The sequence below is a fragment of the Rhinopithecus roxellana genome, chromosome 2 (assembly GCF_007565055.1).
Source record: "Rhinopithecus roxellana isolate Shanxi Qingling chromosome 2, ASM756505v1, whole genome shotgun sequence".
NCBI lineage: Eukaryota > Metazoa > Chordata > Mammalia > Primates > Cercopithecidae > Rhinopithecus > Rhinopithecus roxellana.
This window is the reverse complement of record NC_044550.1, coordinates 65,343,864-65,360,906: the sequence shown is the minus strand read 5'-3', so window position 1 is coordinate 65,360,906 and position 17,043 is coordinate 65,343,864.

The window sequence follows — 17,043 nt, the reverse complement described above, 5'->3', positions numbered from 1 at the left end:
AGCGAAATTTCATCTCAAAAAAATAAATAAATAAAATAAAAACATAAAAAATAGGCCAGGTGCAGTGGCTTAGGCCTGTAATCCCAGCACTTTGGGAGGCTGAGGGGGGTGAATCACCTGAGGTGGATAGTTCGAGACCAGCCTGACCAACATGGAGACACCTTGTCTCTACCAAAAAAATACAAAATTAGCCTGGCTTGGTGGTGCATGCCTGTAATCCCAGCTACTCAGGAGGCTGAGGCAGGAGAATCGCTTGAACCCTAGAGGCAGAGGTTGTGGTAAACTGAGATCATGCCATTGTACTCCAGCCTATGCAACGACAGTGAAATTCCATCTCAAAATAAACAAATTAATTAATTAATTAATTAATTAAATTTACTTAACCTACTTTAAGTTTTTCATCTGCATTTGTAAACTTAAAGTAATTAATTTTGTCAAGTACTTCAGTTGTATGGCAAAAATTCCTTTTCAAGTACTTAAGTGATTCACATATATGCAATCGATTAATCTTAAAAATGTGCTAATTTAGCCGGCCGCGGTGGCTCAAGCCTGTAATCCCAGCACTCTGGGAGGCTGAGACGGGCGGATCACGAGGTCAGGAGATCGAGACCATCCTGGCTAACACAGTGAAACCCCATCTCTACCAAAAAAAACTACAAAAAACTAGCCGGGCGAGGTGGTGGCGCCTGTAGTCCCAGCTACCCGGGAGGCTGAGGCAGGAGAATGGCGTGAACCCAGGAGGCGGAGCTTTCAGTGAGCTGAGATCCGGCCACAGCACTCCAGCCTGGGTGACAGAGCGAGACTCCGTCTCAAAAAAAAAAAAAAAAAAAAAGTGTTAATTTTAAGTTATTTTAAATGTCTAATATTACATTTACATTTTGAAATATTTCCACTTAAAATCACAAATGTAAGTCAATTACTTAGATCATATGTTTTAAATAAGTACTACATGACTAATATGTTTTTCATTTTTCTTTTTTTTTTTTTTTTTTTTGAGACTGAGTCTCACTCTGTCACCCAGGCTGAAGTGCAGTGTCACAATCTCAACTCACTGCAAGCTCCGCCTCCCGGGTTCAAGGGATTATCCTGACTCAGACTCCCGAGTATCTGGGATTACAGGTACCCACCACCACACCCAGCTAATTTCTTGCATTTTGAGAAGAGACGGAGTTTCACCATGTTGGCCAGGATGATCTCAGTCTCCTGACCTCGTGATCCACCTGCCTCAGCCTCCCAAAGTGCTGGGATTACAGGCGCAAGCCACTGCACCTGGCCCTAATATACTTTTCTAATAGATAGCATTCTCTTAAACACTATAAAGACCTAAGACATTAAATATACAGATTCTTTTACACAAAAATACGAATACAGTGTATTTGATTCTCTTTTCTTTTCGTTCTTTTTTTTTTTTTTTTTGAGACGGAGTCTCGCTCTGTCACCCAGGCTGGAGTGCAGTGGCGCGATCTCGGCTCACTGCAAGCTCCGCCTCTCGGGTTCACGCTGTTCTCCTGCCTCAGCCTCCCGAGTAGCTGGGACTACAGGCGGCCGCCACCACACCTGGCTAATGCTTTTTTTTTTTTTTTTTTTTTTTTTTTTTAGTAGAGACAGAGTTCACTGTGTTAGCCAGGGTGGTCTCCATCCCCTGACCTTGTGATCCGCCTGCCTCTGCCTCCCAAAGTGCTGGGATGACAGGCCTGAGCCATCACCCTCAGCATGTTTGATTTTCTTTATCATTTCTATATTTAATTGTAAACCTAACCAGGTTTTAAATACTTATTGCTTTAAGCCGGGTGTGCTGGCTCACACCTGCCATCCCAGCACTTTGAGAGGTCGAGGTGAACCGATCACCTGAGGTCAGAAGTTCGAGACCAGCTTGGCCAACATGGTGAAACCCCATCTCTACTAAAAATACAAAAATTAGCCAGGCATGGTGGTGCGTGCCTGTAATCCCAGTTACTCAGGAGGCTGAGGCAGGAGAATCGCTTGAACCCAGGAAGCAGAGGTTGCAGTGAGCTCAGATCACACCAGGGCACTCCAACTTGGGTGACAGAGCAAGATCCGTCTCTCAAAAAAATAAATAAATAAATAAAATAAAATACTTATTGCTTTAAAAAACAGAAGTTTTTCTCAAATTCTTTTGAATATACCTTCCAAAGCTGGTATTGCATGACATCTAGAGCCACATATTTCTAGGGGGGCAGGTGTGGTAGCTGACACGTGTAATCCCAGCACTTTGGGAGACCAAGGTGGAAGGATCACTTGAGTCCAGGAGTTCGAGACCATCCTGGACAACATAGGGAGACCCCATCTCTACAAAAATTAAAAGTTAGCTGGGTGTGGTAGTGCTGGCCTGAGATCCCAGCTATCTGGGAAGCTAAGGTTGGAGGATCACTTGAGTCCAGGAAGTTATAGCTGCAGTGAGCACAGCACTTTAGCTTGGACCACAGAGGAAGACCTCGTCTCAAAATAAACAAACAAAAACAAATACCTAGGGAATTTTGTTCATAACACCACTACCAAGAGATGAGTTCCTTTTTACTCTTAATATGTCATGAACTTTAGAACTTAAAAAGGAGTTGTAGCCAGACTCCAAAATAACCCCCAGAGATTCTCACACCTCATAGTCACTCCCTTGGGTGGATACTTCCACTCTGAACAGGGCTGACCTGGAAAATCAATAAGACAGTGTGGAAATGATGTAGAGTGACTTCTGAAGGTAGGTCATCAAAAACATTTTTACTTCTACCTTGTACGCTCTTGGATCATTTGCTCTGGACGAAGCCAGCTACTCATGCAGTCCTATGGAGCAGTCATATAGTAAGTAACTGAGTCCTCCTACCAATGGCCAGCATTAGCTTGCAATGAGTATGAATCACCCATCTGGGAAGCAGATCCTCTAGCCCCAGCCAAGCTTTCAGATAACTGCAGCCCACGCCAACATTTTGACGACAACCTCATGAGGGATTCTGAATTACAACTGAGCCGCTCCATTCTGCCCTCTTCCCTCCCACAAAGCAACAACAACGAAAAACCAGAAACACCAATCAGCTCCTAAATTCCTGATCCACAGAACCCCTGTGAAATTATAAACATTTATTATTGTTTCAAGCCTCTAAATTTTGGAGTAATTTGTTACATAGCAATACATAACTAATAAAAAATGATCACATTAGCCCACATCCTTGAACCTACATCACATCATTATCTAATTTCCAAGCCTGATTAGCTCCTATAAACCTCCATTCAGTGATTACACCATTTGTTTGGATTAAGCTATTTATTGTTTCATCCCATCCTGAATTCTTTTTCTATTCCTTCTATCTGTTAGGTCCACAATTCTACAGAGATTCTAGATCATACCTAATTCTCTGGCTTGTCAGCCTATTCCTGACACACTATCACAACTCCAAACCATGGCGTTCTGCTGCCACCTATCATCACAGCCTCCTCCTAGTGACCAGATTGACAGTTTATGTTCTAACAATAAAAGATGGAGGCATCTTTTTCCCAAATCTACTGCTCCACTGTTTGTGAAGTCTAATAAACCATCTTAACATGGCTAAAAGAGAACCCTGGATTTTTGTCTATACTCACCTACTTTCTCCAGTCTTTCACAGCCCCATAAATGGCATCATCATCCATCCGGTTGCTCATACCAAAGACCTTAGAGTCATTCTGGATTCCTTTCTTCTTCTCACACCATTGGCAATGCCCTCAGACTCTCTCTCCAGATACAACCTAGATTTGTTAACTTCTCTTCATCTTCATTCCTAGCAGCCTAGACTTAGTTACCGTCTTTCACCAGGACTACTGCAATAGTCTTCCAACTGTAATCCCTGATGCTTTTCTCTGGTTTTCAAAAATCTACTGTTGTGACAAAACAGCTATAAACAGTCACATAGGGGTCTTTCTGTGACATATTTTATTCTCTTGGATAAATACCAAGAACTGAGATTGCTGTATCATATGGTAAGTACCTGTTTAATTTTATCAGAAAGTGCCAGAAACTGGGCACGGTGGCTAACGCGTGTAATCCCAGCACTTTGGGAGGCCAAGGCGGGTGGATCACGAGGTCAAGAGATTGAGACCATCCTGGACAACATGGTGAAACCTCGTCTCTACTAAAAATACAAAAATTATCTGGGCGTGGTGGCACATGCCTGTAGTCCCAGCTAGTCAGGAGGCCTGAGGCAGAATTGCTTGAACCCGGGAGGCGGAGGTTGCAGTGAGCCAAGATCTCACCACTGCACTCCAGCCTGGGTGACAGAACAAGACTCCATCTCAAAAAAAAAAAAAAAAAAAGAGAATGCCAGACATTTTTTTTAAAGGAGACAGGGTCTCACTCCCATTGTCCAGGCTGGAGTGCAGTGACGTGATCACAGCTCAACTGCAACTTTGACTTCACCAGCTCAGGTGATTCTCCCACCTCAGCCTCCCAAGTAGCTGGGAGTACAGATGTGTACCACAGTGCCTGGCTAATTTTCTGTGTTTTTAGTAAAGATGGGGTTTCACCATATTGCCCAGGCTAGTCTCGAACTCCTGGGCTCAAGCCATTGGCCCTCCTCAGCCTCCCAAAGTGCTTGGATTACAGGCATGAGCCACCATGCCAAACTATTTTTTAAAGCAGATATACCATTTTGTATTCCCATCAGTAACATACGGGATTTCCACATCCTCTCCAACACTTGGTATTGTTTTTTTTTTTTCTTTTTTAAGTCATTTTATTACGTGTGTAGTAGTTCTTTTTTGTTTTTTTTTAATTCGCATACAGTGAAATGTACCAATCCTAAGTGTACAATTCAAAGAATTTTTATAAACATGTATACCCATCTAATTAAGATGCAAAACATTTTTATTACCCTCATAAATTCCCTAATAACCCTCTTTCAATCTTTGTGCCCCTAGAAGCAGCCACTTCTATCGCTATCACCATAGCTTAGTTTCACCTCTTCTAAAACCTCATAAAAGAAATAGTACAGCATATACTGTTTTGTGTCTGGCTGGTCTTACTCAGCATAATGGTTTTGAGATGCATCTATGTTATTTTGTGTATAGTAGTTCTTTATTTTTATTGCTGAGTAATATTTTATTGTATGAACATATCACAATTTGTTTATCTAGTCACCTTTTGATGGACATTGGGGTATTTCCAGCAATTTCATTCCTAAATATTTACCCAAGAGGAATGAAAGCATATGTCTACAAAAAGACTTGAACAATAATGGCCTGCTTTCTTTCTTGATCCATTACAATCCATTCTCCTTACAGCAGCCAGAGGGATCTTTTAAATAAATCACTCAAATCTCAGCACTTCTCTGCTTCCACACCCTTCAGTGACTTCCCATCCTACTTAGGAGAAAATGCAGGCTGCCTACCATGGCGTGTGAACCCCAGACATCAGCGAGTCTTAACTAGGTTGCACACAGGAATCCCCTGGGATCTTTTGATGCCCAGGCCCCACCTCAGACTAAGTGAATCAGAATCTCTGGGGGAAGGCCCCACATGTTTCTTAAAGCTCTGCAGGAAATTCTAAACAGCCCTCAGGTTTGTGAGGTCCTGACAGTGTGACCTGACCCTGGCCCTTCAACTTTATCACACACCACTCTCCTCTTCCTCTCAATCCTCTGAACATAGCAATTTTATCCCCATCTCAGGGATTCTGTGCTGGTGTTTCTTCTGCCTGGAATGCTCTTTACATTTTACTGTGATTTGTTCTTTCCTGTGATTCAGGTCTCAGCTGAAATGTCACCTGTTCAGAGGGTTTCCTGCTCACCCACTCTAAAGGAGCCATACGGTCCCACTCTAGCATGTCATCTGTTCAAATGCCCAAATCACATTTGTTTTTGCTTTACTTATCTCTTTTTTCTTTTCTTTTCTTTTCTTTTCGTCTCTTTTCTGTTCTGTTCTTTTCTGTTCTGTTCTCTTCTCTTCTTTTCTTTCAGAGTCAGGGTCTCACTCTGTCACCAAGGCTGGTGTGCAATGGCATGATTACAATCACAGCTCACTACAGCCTAGAACTCCTGGGCTTAAGTAATCCACCCACCCCAGCCTCCTGAGTAGCTGGGACTACATGTGCGTGTCAACACATCCAGCTAATTTTTTTTTTTTTTTTTTTTTTTTTTTTTTTGAGGCGGAGTCTCGCTCTGTCGCCTGGACTGGAGTGCAGTGGCCGGATCTCAGCTCACTGCAAGCTCCGCCTTCCGGGTTTACGCCATTCTCCTGCCTCAGCCTCCCGAGGAGCTGGGACTATAGGCGCCCGCCACCTCGCCCGGCTAGTTTTTGTATTTTTTTTTAGTAGAGACGGGGTTTCACCGTGTTAGCCAGGATGGTCTCGATCTCCTGACCTCGTGATCCGCCCGTCTCGGCCTCCCAAAGTGCTGGGATTACAGGCTTGAGCCACCGCGCCCGGCCTAATTTTTTTTTTTAACCTCTTTGTAACGATGGAGTTTCGTTATGTTGCCCAGGCTGGTCTCCACCTCTGTGTTGCCCAGGCTGCCTCAATCTTCCCACCTCAACCTCCCAAGTCATTGAGATTACAGGCATGAGCCACTGCACCCAGCTTACTTATTTCTACTGTTGCCTTGTTGGTATATTTTTCTGTGTGATTGTCTGTCTCCCCCTCTAGAATGTAAAACCCATTAGAACAGAGACCTTGTCTGTATTGCTCATCACAGTATCCCTAGTATTTATAAATGTGCCCGAAACATAGTAAGGGCTTAATAAATGTTTGCTGACAGCGTGACCGAATACATCAATGGCATGACCATATTACCTGGGAGAGGGGGCAGCAATTCAGAAACAAATTTTCTTTATTTCCTCAGGGTGTTAGGATGAGGTAGTAGATTTTCAGGAAAATGGAGACCAAAAGAATCAAACCCAGTTACTAGAGTTCATTAGGTTCTAAATGGCACAGAGGTTGTTTTCTGTCTCTAGAATCATATCTTTTGTCCTAATTTAATGCTGTGCCTATTGTTGATACTAAATTCATATTTTTCTATTAGTAGTGAAATAACTATGGTTTGCTTTGAGGGGCTAGAAGGGATGTGAGACCCAGAGGAGATGTTAGGTATAGGGCTGGACCTGGAGAAGACCACAGCATATGAGTGGGAATTAATGATTCTCCCTTAAAAGAGACAGAAGTATCTTTGTTATTTGTGTCTCTATCCTCACTTTAGGGAGCTGCCACCGACTCAAAGCATGAAATTCAGTTTAATCTGTTCTGTCCAGTTGAATCTCAATGCACCCTTCTATATGCAGTTTCTTTTGTTAGGCAAGACAGTATATTAAAGCAATGTTTAAAGAAATTTACAGAGAAAGGAAGAGAAGGAGTAACACAGGGAGGAGGAAAGAGAGGTGACAAGAAAGAATTCACGAGCATCTTCTATGTGCCTGATACAGGCTTCAGTTGAGGTTTGAATGTTTAAGTATTTACTTATTTATGATACTTTATCTGAAATAAATATAATTATACTCTTTTTTTTGTTTTTGTTTTGAGACGGAGTCTCATCTGTTGCCCAGGCTGGAGTGCAGTGGCACAATCTTGGCTCACTGCAAGCTCTGCCTCCCGGGTTCACGCCATTCTCCTGCCTCAGCCCCCCAGATGGCTGGGACTACAGGTGCTTAGTAGAGACAGGGTTTCACCGTATTAGCCAGGATGGTCTCGATCTCCTGACCTCGTGATTCGCCTGCCTCAGCCTCCCAAAGTGCTGGGATTACAAGCATGAGCCACCGTGCCTAGCCTGTTAATTATACTCAACTTACAGATGAGAAAACTGAATGGAGCTTGGAGAAAAGTGACTTTCCTTTCAAGTATTCTTACCACTTACTTGTTATAAAAAGATTACATAAAAATATGCAAGACACGTACATCAAATATACAGATGACATTATCAATGGAAAAGCCATTTAATGTAATAAAGATAGATCAGAGATTCAAACTGGTCTTGTCAGGCTAGAACATTAGAATAAAACCAAGAGCTAGATACAGCATAGTGTATAAAATGGAAATCCTGCAGTTAGCTACAAGGGTACAGAAAGAAAGGCAACTAGTTTGGCTGGATTTTGTGTAAAAGCAATTTTGTGGATTTGGCTAGCTGTTAGTTTAATATAAGCCAATAGTAGATGCCAAAAACGTGAACAGGACCACTTATAAGCATTTCATGATGGTCTTTACCTTATTTGACTTCTTTCCAGTATATATCACTATAGACACTTTAAAAAATTATTTTCTCTTGTCTTCTGTTCCATCTGATTATCTTTCCATCTCTGAAGCAGATTCTCATGAATATTAAAACTAATAATAGAGTAGCCTTCATTTATTAAGGGTTCTGTGTTAAGTACACATATTGCTATTATTTAATCCAACCTCTTAACAGCACTAATGAAGTAGGTATAATTCCTCCCCATTTTATAGATGAGAAAACTAAGTGATTTTCCCATGATCCGAGAGCTAACATTAGTAGCACCTAACTCAGTCTCACTTCGGAGCGCATGCTCTTAATCACTGCACTCTTCTGTCCCGGGTCAGTTTCTTTCAGATCTTCATTTTACTTTGCTCATTTTCCTAAGTGTCAGCATTCCTTAGAGTCCTGTCCTCTGTCTCAGCTCTTCTGACTTCAGTACTCTTTGGTTAATCATCAGTAGACATAGGACTTCCACTGACAGCTTCTGCATTGATGAATCCTGTAGCAGCTACTGACAGCTGCTGACCCAAGAGCACTTACCCTCTTCATATTCTTCCTTGCTAGCAGGAGCCTCTATAAGCTTGAGAAGAGGCTGGCCCCATGCCCAACCCTGGCTCCAAGGAGTGAATCATGGTTGGTTTAAACCAAACACAGCTCATTTTCCTTTTTCTGTGATTTAAGCACTAGGAGGGAGTCAGCTGAGGAATTTTTGAAAAAGGTTATCCTTGCTCTTAAACAGAAATATTCATTAATGGGAAAATCTCTCCTCTATCACATTGTTGTGTCTGTATGTGATGTCTGGAACTAAGGCAGCTATCTTGGCGCCTTTGTTCGTTTGTTTGTTTGTTTGTTTGTTTGTTTGTTTGTTTGTTTGTTGAGATGGAGTCTCGCTGTGTCTCCCAGGCTGGAGTGTAGTGGCGCGATCTTGGCTCACTGCAACCTCTGCCTCCAGGGTTCAAGCGACTCTCCTGCCTCAGCCTCCCAAGTAACTGGGATTACAGACACAGCCACCATGCCCAGCTGTTTGTATTTTTAGTAGAGACGAGGTTTCACCATGTTGTCCGGGCTAGTCTCAAACTCCTGGCCTCAAGTGATCCATCTGCCCCAGCCTCCCAAAGTGCTGGGATTGCAGGCATGAGCCACTGAGCCCAGTCTTGGTGCCTTTATTAATTTTCAAGAGTATGAAGAGCACCTAAGGACAGAATGATTGAGAATTGCTGACTAGTCCAGCCTCCCTCACTGAAACAGTTTCCCACGTGTTTGTTTGTTTTCTTATTGCTAATCTATTCATGGCCAACTGCAATAAGCCCATTCTTTACATTGCTATCAGAATGATCTTTCTAAATGCTAATCAGATCCCCTACTTACTCCTTCAATGGCTCCCTGCAGCTTTTAGCTTAATACCTAACACTCTACTTCTCTAATTTTATTTGTTCCTCTCCTCTTACACACATCCTTCACCCCAGCCATTCACAGTTCATCCAAGTTTCCCATCAGAAATGGTGTTGGTTATTCCATGCCTCCCACAGCCTGCACTTTCTTTCTTTCTTTTTTCTTTTTTTTTCTTTTGTCTTCAGAGCAGAGATGAAAGAGCTGAGAAATCAATAAGGATGCTAAGACAATCCAGAAATTAACAACAACAGCAAACCACCACCAACAGCAAATCCTAAGGCTGAAGGAATAGAAGGAGATGAAGTCACCAGACCCCAAGGGTCAAGGTTACCCAGGAAAATCTAGAACCAGAATGGGCCTGTTCTGCAGGTGCTGGGACCAGGAAGGGGGCAACACTGCCAATGGTGCCTTCCAGAGCTTTTCCATTGATAATGCTCTTAACTCCCACTTGACATACCCTATCCCCTCATTCTCTAGCTAGCTACTTATGCTTGTTATTTAAAATTCAACTTGAGAGTCACTCTGTACAGGAAGCTGCCTCTGAGCCCTCATTGTGCTTCCAAAGTGTCTTTTATCATAGTGGTTCCTGTACAAGTACTAAGGAAAGAAGACAGCATGGTATGAAATATGAGAATAAACAAAGTATGCACATGGACAATCCTTTTTCTTTTTCTTTTTTTTTTTAGATACAAGATCTCACTCTTTTGCTCAGGCTAGAGTGCAGTGACACTATCACTGCAACCTTGAACTCTTGGGCTCAAGGGATTCTCCCACCTCAGCCTGAGTAGCCAGTACTACAGGTGTGTACCACCACACCCAGCTAATTTTTACAGTTGTTTTTTTTTTTTTTTTTTTGTAGAGACAAGGTCTTACTGTATTGTCCAGGCTAGTCGTGAACTCCTGGCTCAATCCTTTTTTAAAAGACAGCTTTGTTGAGATATAAATCACATATCATACAGTCACCCAGTTAAAATATACAATTCAATGGTTTTTAGTATATTCACAGATATGTGCAACCATTGCCACAATTTTAGAACATTTTCATCACTTCAGAAAGAATGCTCTTGCCCTTTAATGAACCACCCCTTGCCTCCAGCAACTACTAATCAATCTACTTTCTGTCTCTATATATTTTCCTGCTCTGGATGTTCAGATAAACAGAATCATGTAAAATGTGGTCTTGGGGACTAGCTTCTTTCACTTAGCAGAATGTTTGCAAGGTTCATCTGTGTTGTAGCATGTGTCAGTATTTTATTCCTTTGGATAATCCTTCCCAAGCAAAAAAACTGAACTGTCACTGGACAATATGTGTGAACCAATAGGTTTCACTTTGGTGAGATTTTCACTTGAATATTCCTTGCTTGTGCCTGCTATATTTGCTTCTTAAGCAAACACTGGCAGCTGGCCTTTGACTTTATATGAAGAAGAAGAAATTAAAAATTAATTAGAATTAGAGAATCCCCCAGACCATTGTATGACTTTTCAGCAATAGAATTAATAAGAAAACCACCTTAGACTGTTTCTTCACACAGTTCTAGTTGTCTCCGTAGGTATATACAGCAGGAAAGACCAGACTGGTGACAGGACTGATGTCAGTATACTAGTTTTTAGTTCATTGGTTCTCTCCATGGTCCTCAGACCAACAGCATCAGTGTTACCTGGGGAACTTGCTAGAAATGCAAATTCTCAGCTAGGGGGTGGTGGCTCATGACTGTAATCTCAGCACTTTGGGAGGCCCAAGGGGAAGGATTGCTTGAGCCCAGCAATCCTTGAGACCAGCCTGAGCAACATAGTGAGACCCCTGTCTATAGCAAAAAGTTTAAAAGTTAAAACAATTAGCCAGGTACTTGTGGTCATAAGCTACTTGGGAGGCTGAGGTGGGAGGATCACTTGAGGCCAGGAAGTCAAGGTTACCCTGAGCTATAATTGCACCACTGCACTCCAGCCTAGGTGAGAGAGCAAGACCCAGTCCCAAAAAGAAAAAGAAGAGATGCAAATTCTTAGGCCCCACTCCAGACCTAGTGAATCAGAAACTCAGAGTGGGGCCTAGTAATCTGTGTTTCAACAAGCCTCTAGGTGATTCTGATCTACACTTAAGCTTCAGAGTCACTGATTAGTTAATGGTATAGTACTATCAATATTGGCACATGGACATAAATTAATTACTGACTCGTATCTTCTTTGTGTCAAGTGTAAATGCCCAGTGGATGAATAAAAACACTGTTTAGGGGTTAAATAGCAGATTATGATACATATGCTGAATTTCTGTGCATTGCTAGAGCAGGCAACCCATTTTCTTTCTCTTCCCTACCGTCTTTACTTCCTTTTAAAATAATACTTTGATATAAACTTACTTTAAAAAATAATAAATCCTGATAAATGTATTGCCCTTACAAACTTACTTTAAAAAAATAACAAATCCTTGTAAATTTACTGCCTTTACCATGAAGTTTATTTCCACTTCAGGTTGAGCAAATTTTGCAGAAAGCATCTCTAGAAGATAGTATCTCTACAAATCTTGGTTCAGGAAAAATTCATTCCTATGTGAACTCACATCAGACATAGATCTCTAGAGATCGCTCTTCCTAGTGAATATTTTGTCAGCACAGAGACGGTATCAGGCAGTGCATTTTTAAAGCAACTGGTAGCATGATGTCTGTATTGATGAAATACCGGGGACTTTACTTTGACACAACAGGGACTTCATCTAGTCCTTTGCTGTTAAGACCAAACACTTTTTAGATACTCTGAGGATAGTCATTATCTCTTTCAGAAAGAACACTAGAATGGCTTATTCTCAGTTCATTTGAATAGATTTGACTCATGGTTAGCAGTTTTGAAATTCTGTTAAAATGTTAATGATTCTGATCAAAACAATTTTCTGTTAATTCTGATCAAAATAATTTTATTTGTCAAAATTCGCTGTTGTGGTTCTTTTGAAATAGTAGTCATTATTTCCTCAGCATCTATTTTCATTTTGTTTTAAATACCATTAAAATTAAATTTTAAAACATCTTAGACACACAAAACCCTGATACGTGGTACTTGCCGTGCACTGTCTTACACCGTTAATTATCATTTTATGTTATTTATGTCTCATTCCTCTACCAGATTTACTCTTCCTGGAAACAATTACTGTTTTTCGCATGTATTTGTTGCCCCCTCTTGTCTCTCAGTGTCTTAAACAGCAGGCACCCACTAAACACGTGTGTGTTCATTGATAGGTTTGACGGTAACTTGAAACACCCATTCCTCTGGTCAGGAATAGAAACAATCTCAAATTAAGTAAGTTAAGAAGAGAATCTGGGCACAGTGGCTCACGCCTGCACTTTGGGAGGCTGAATGGGAGGATTGCTGGAGCCCAGGAGTTTTAGACCAACCTGGGCAGCATAATGAGAGCCCCTCTCTACAAAAAATTTAAAAAATTGGCTGGGTGTGGTGGCACAAGCCTGTAGTACCTGCTACTTGGAGGCCAAGGTGAGAGGATCACTTGAGCCCAGGAGGTCCAGGCTGCAGCAGGCCGGGATTGCACCACTGCCCTCTAGCCTGGGGGACACAGCGAGACCTTGTCTCAAAAATAAAAGAAGAGATACAACAGAACACTTTTCAGATATACAAGGACATCAGTGAAGCACACCTAGACCGTATGGGACATGGAGCTGGACATTCAGGATCCAAGGCTAGTCCTTTCACCCTTCTTAGGACTCTGTGGCAACAGGTATGTGCTTCTATCTGTGTGTCTTCTTTCTCAAGCTTCCTTGAGCAAACTGATTTCTTTTTTATTGTGCTGTCTCCATTCTCTGAAAATATGAGTTTACCTTTGACTTTGGTTTGTCACGGATCTACCCAACTACATATTTTACTTCAAGAGTCCATTATCATCTAGTTAGTTCTATTTCAGTGGCCCAATTTCAAATTCCATAGAGAGGTCACCTGATCGGATGATCTGGTACAATCAGTCATGAATAGCAAGTAAGACATGTTGAGGAATCAGGAGGTATATAGAGCTGCCTTCCCAGGAACTGTGGATGGAACTGTTTCACTAAGAAGGGGTCATGGGTAAGGAAGTCATGACTGGCACTTCTACTCCAATTTCTTTCTTTTTTTTGTTTTTTGAGACTAAGTCTCACTTTGTTCTCCAGATTGGAGTGCAGTGGCACTATCTCGGTTCACTGCAACCTCTGCCTCCTGGGTTCAAGTGAATCTCTCACCTCAGCCTCCCGAGTAGCTGGGATTACAGGCACCCACCATCATGCCTGGCTAATTTTGGTAGTTTTTTGGAGATGGGTTTAACCACGTTGGCGAGGCTGGTCTTGAACTCCTGACTTCAGGTGATCCTCCCACCTCGGCCTCCCAAAATGCTGTGATTATAGGCGTTAGCCACTGTGCCCGGCCTTCTACTCCTATTTCTATTATACTACAACCTAGAACTCCGCCAGGTTTGCAGAATTTAGACATTAGAGGTAACTAGGGTTATAGATAAACTTCTTCCCTAATCTAGATCAAGATTGGCAACTACGGCCCTTGGAGCAAATCCAGCCCTTGATCTGTTTTTTTTTGTTTGTTTGTTTTGTTTTGTAAGAGCCAAGAATTACTTTAAATGAAGAATAGGTGACAAAAATCTTAAGTGACCTGTAAAGCCTAAAATATTTACTGTCTGGCCTTTTGCCAAAAGAGTTTGCCCGCCAGGCACGGTGGCTCACACCTGTAATCTCAGCACTTTGGGAGGCCAAGGTGGGTGGATCACTTGAGGTTGGGAGTTCGAGACCAGCCTGGCCAACAAGGAGAAGCACCGTCTCTTCTAAAAATACAAAATTAGCTGGGCGTTGTGGCGCATGCTTTGTAATCCCAGCTACTTGGGAAAGTGAGGCAGGAGAATCCCTTGAACCCCGGAGGCGGAGGTTGCGGTGAGCTGAGATTGCACCACTGCACTCTAGCCTGGGCAACAAGAGTGAAACCCTGTCTCAAAAAAAAAAAAAAAAAAAGAGCTTGCCAATCTGCTCTTGGTGATATATTTCCTTCTTTTCTTTTTTCATTCATTTAATGACTCTTCATTGTTCTAGGTGCTGTTTTACGTATTGAAGATGTGGTGATGTCACAAGACAGATGTGGTTAGGAGATTAGATTTTGTTGTGGGTGGGAAAAGACCAACAATAGGCATATCCGTTAAATAAACAGTGCAATTTCGGATTGTAAGTGCTGTGAATAAAGCAAACAGGGGATGATGGTAACAAAGAGAAGATAGCCAGGGAAGGAGAGGCTATGGGTTGGTCAGGAAGATGGTGATGATGATGATGATTATTTCTTTTTGAGGTGGAGTTTCGCTCTTGTTGCCCAGGCTGGAGTGCACTGGCATGATGTCAGCTCACTGCAACCTCTGCTCCCTGGTTCAAGCGATTCTCCTTCCTCAGCCTCCCAAGTAGCTGGGATTACAGGCACCTGCCATCACGCCCGGCTAATTTTTGTATTTTTGGTAGAGATGGGGTCTCACCATGTTGGCCAGGCTGGTTTCGAACTCCTAACCTCAGGTGATCCGCCCGCCTCCGCCTCCCAAGGGCTGGGATTACAGGCATGAGCCACTGTGCCCACCCTGAAGATTATTATTATTTTTTGAGTCAGGGTCTCACTCTGTCCCCCAGGCTGGAATGCAGTAGTACAAATATGGCTCACTGCAGCCTTGACTTCCCAGGATTAAGTGATCCTCTCACCTCAACCTCTCAAGTCGCTAGAATTAGACGCACAAAGCACCACACCCAACTAATTTTTTCTATTTTTGGTAGACACAGGGTCTCATTATGTTGCCTAGGTTGGTCTCAAACTCCTGGGCTCAAGTGATCCTCCCACCTCAGCCTCCCAAAGTGTTGGGATTACAGGTGAGAGTCACTGCACCAGGTCCGGTCAGGAAGATCTTAAATGTGGAGATGATTTATGCTAAGACCTGAAGAACGAAGAAGAACCAGTTATGAAAAGATCAACATTACAACCAGAGGACACAAGGGGAAATAAGAGCTTGGCTTAGTCATGAAACTCCAAACAGGCCAGTGGTGTTAGCGGGGGGAAAAAAGGTAAGAAATGAAGTTGAAAGGTAGCTAGGGGCCAAACTATGTAAGGCCTGTGAGGAAGCCATTAAAGATTTACTGACACAATAGATCTTTTTATTTTATTTTATTTTATTTTTTTGAGACAGAGCCTCGCTCTGTCACCCAGGCTGGAGGGCAGTGGCACCATCTGGGCTCACTGCAACCTCCACCTCCTTGGTTCAAGCAATTCTCCTGCCTCAGCCTCCCTAGTAACTGGAATTACAGGCATGCACCACCACACCCGGCCAATTTTTTTGTTTTTTGTTTTTTGTTTTTCAGACGGGGTTTCACTCCTGTTGCCCAGGCTGGAGTGCAATGGAGCGATCTCGGCTCACTGCAACTTCTGCCTCCAAGGTTCACGCAATTCTCCTGCCTCAGCCTCCCTAGTAGCTGGGATTACAGGCACCTGTCACCACATCCAGCTAATTTTTTGTATTTTTGGTAGAGACAGGGTTTCACTATGTTGGCCAGGCTGGTCTCGAACTCCTAACCTCAGGCAATCCACCCGCCTCAGCCTCCCAAAGTGCTGGGATTACAGGCATGAGCCACCGTGCCTGGCCAGATCTTATGGATGTTTTAAAAATCTCTCTCTGGCTGCCATGAAATAGATGATAGGGAAGCAAGAGTTAGTTCTGTTTAAGAGGTTATAATAACAATTCAGGTGAGACATGATTTATACTAGAATGGTGCCATGGGAATGGAGAAAGTGGATGAATTAAGGTATTTTGAAGGAAGAACTAAGGAAGCAAATGGATTGGGTGTGAGGGGTAAAAGAAGAAAGGAATTAACATGAATCCTAGATTTCTGTTTGAGCAACTGGGTGGTTAATGGGGTTGGTTATCTTATGTGTATCATTTTTGATAACTGAGTAACTGCAACTTCAGAACTAAGAATTTTGCTTACATATCAAGAAAATTTTCAAAGACAAAACAAAAACTATTTTCGATATTGAATTTTCTTAACTTTTACATACATACTTTCCTACAAGGGATAATTGAATGAAAAGGACTTCTTTGCAAACTTCAGACTAGCCCTAAAGTGAATGGAAAGTAATTTTCTTCTCTTCAGAATAATAGCTTGTGCATGCTTTCTGACCGCGGATAGCCCTCTTAGGGCTGCCATTTTGTCCTGAGATTTGGTGACTCTGGTTCTCCCTTCAGGAGATTGCTATGAAAAGGCAGAGAACCATTGGGGTCTGTTCAATGGACACACCAGGCTCTCTCCGTCTCCCTCATCAAGGCCTGCGGGGCACGATGAGAACTGGCATCAGCCTACCGATGCTGAGATTTGTTTTGAAGCATTCGAAGAGGAAGCGAATGCTCAGGGGAAGCTTTAAATTTCTTTCTACTTACAGAAGTTGAATTGCAGGAGCTATCTCTTTACCATTA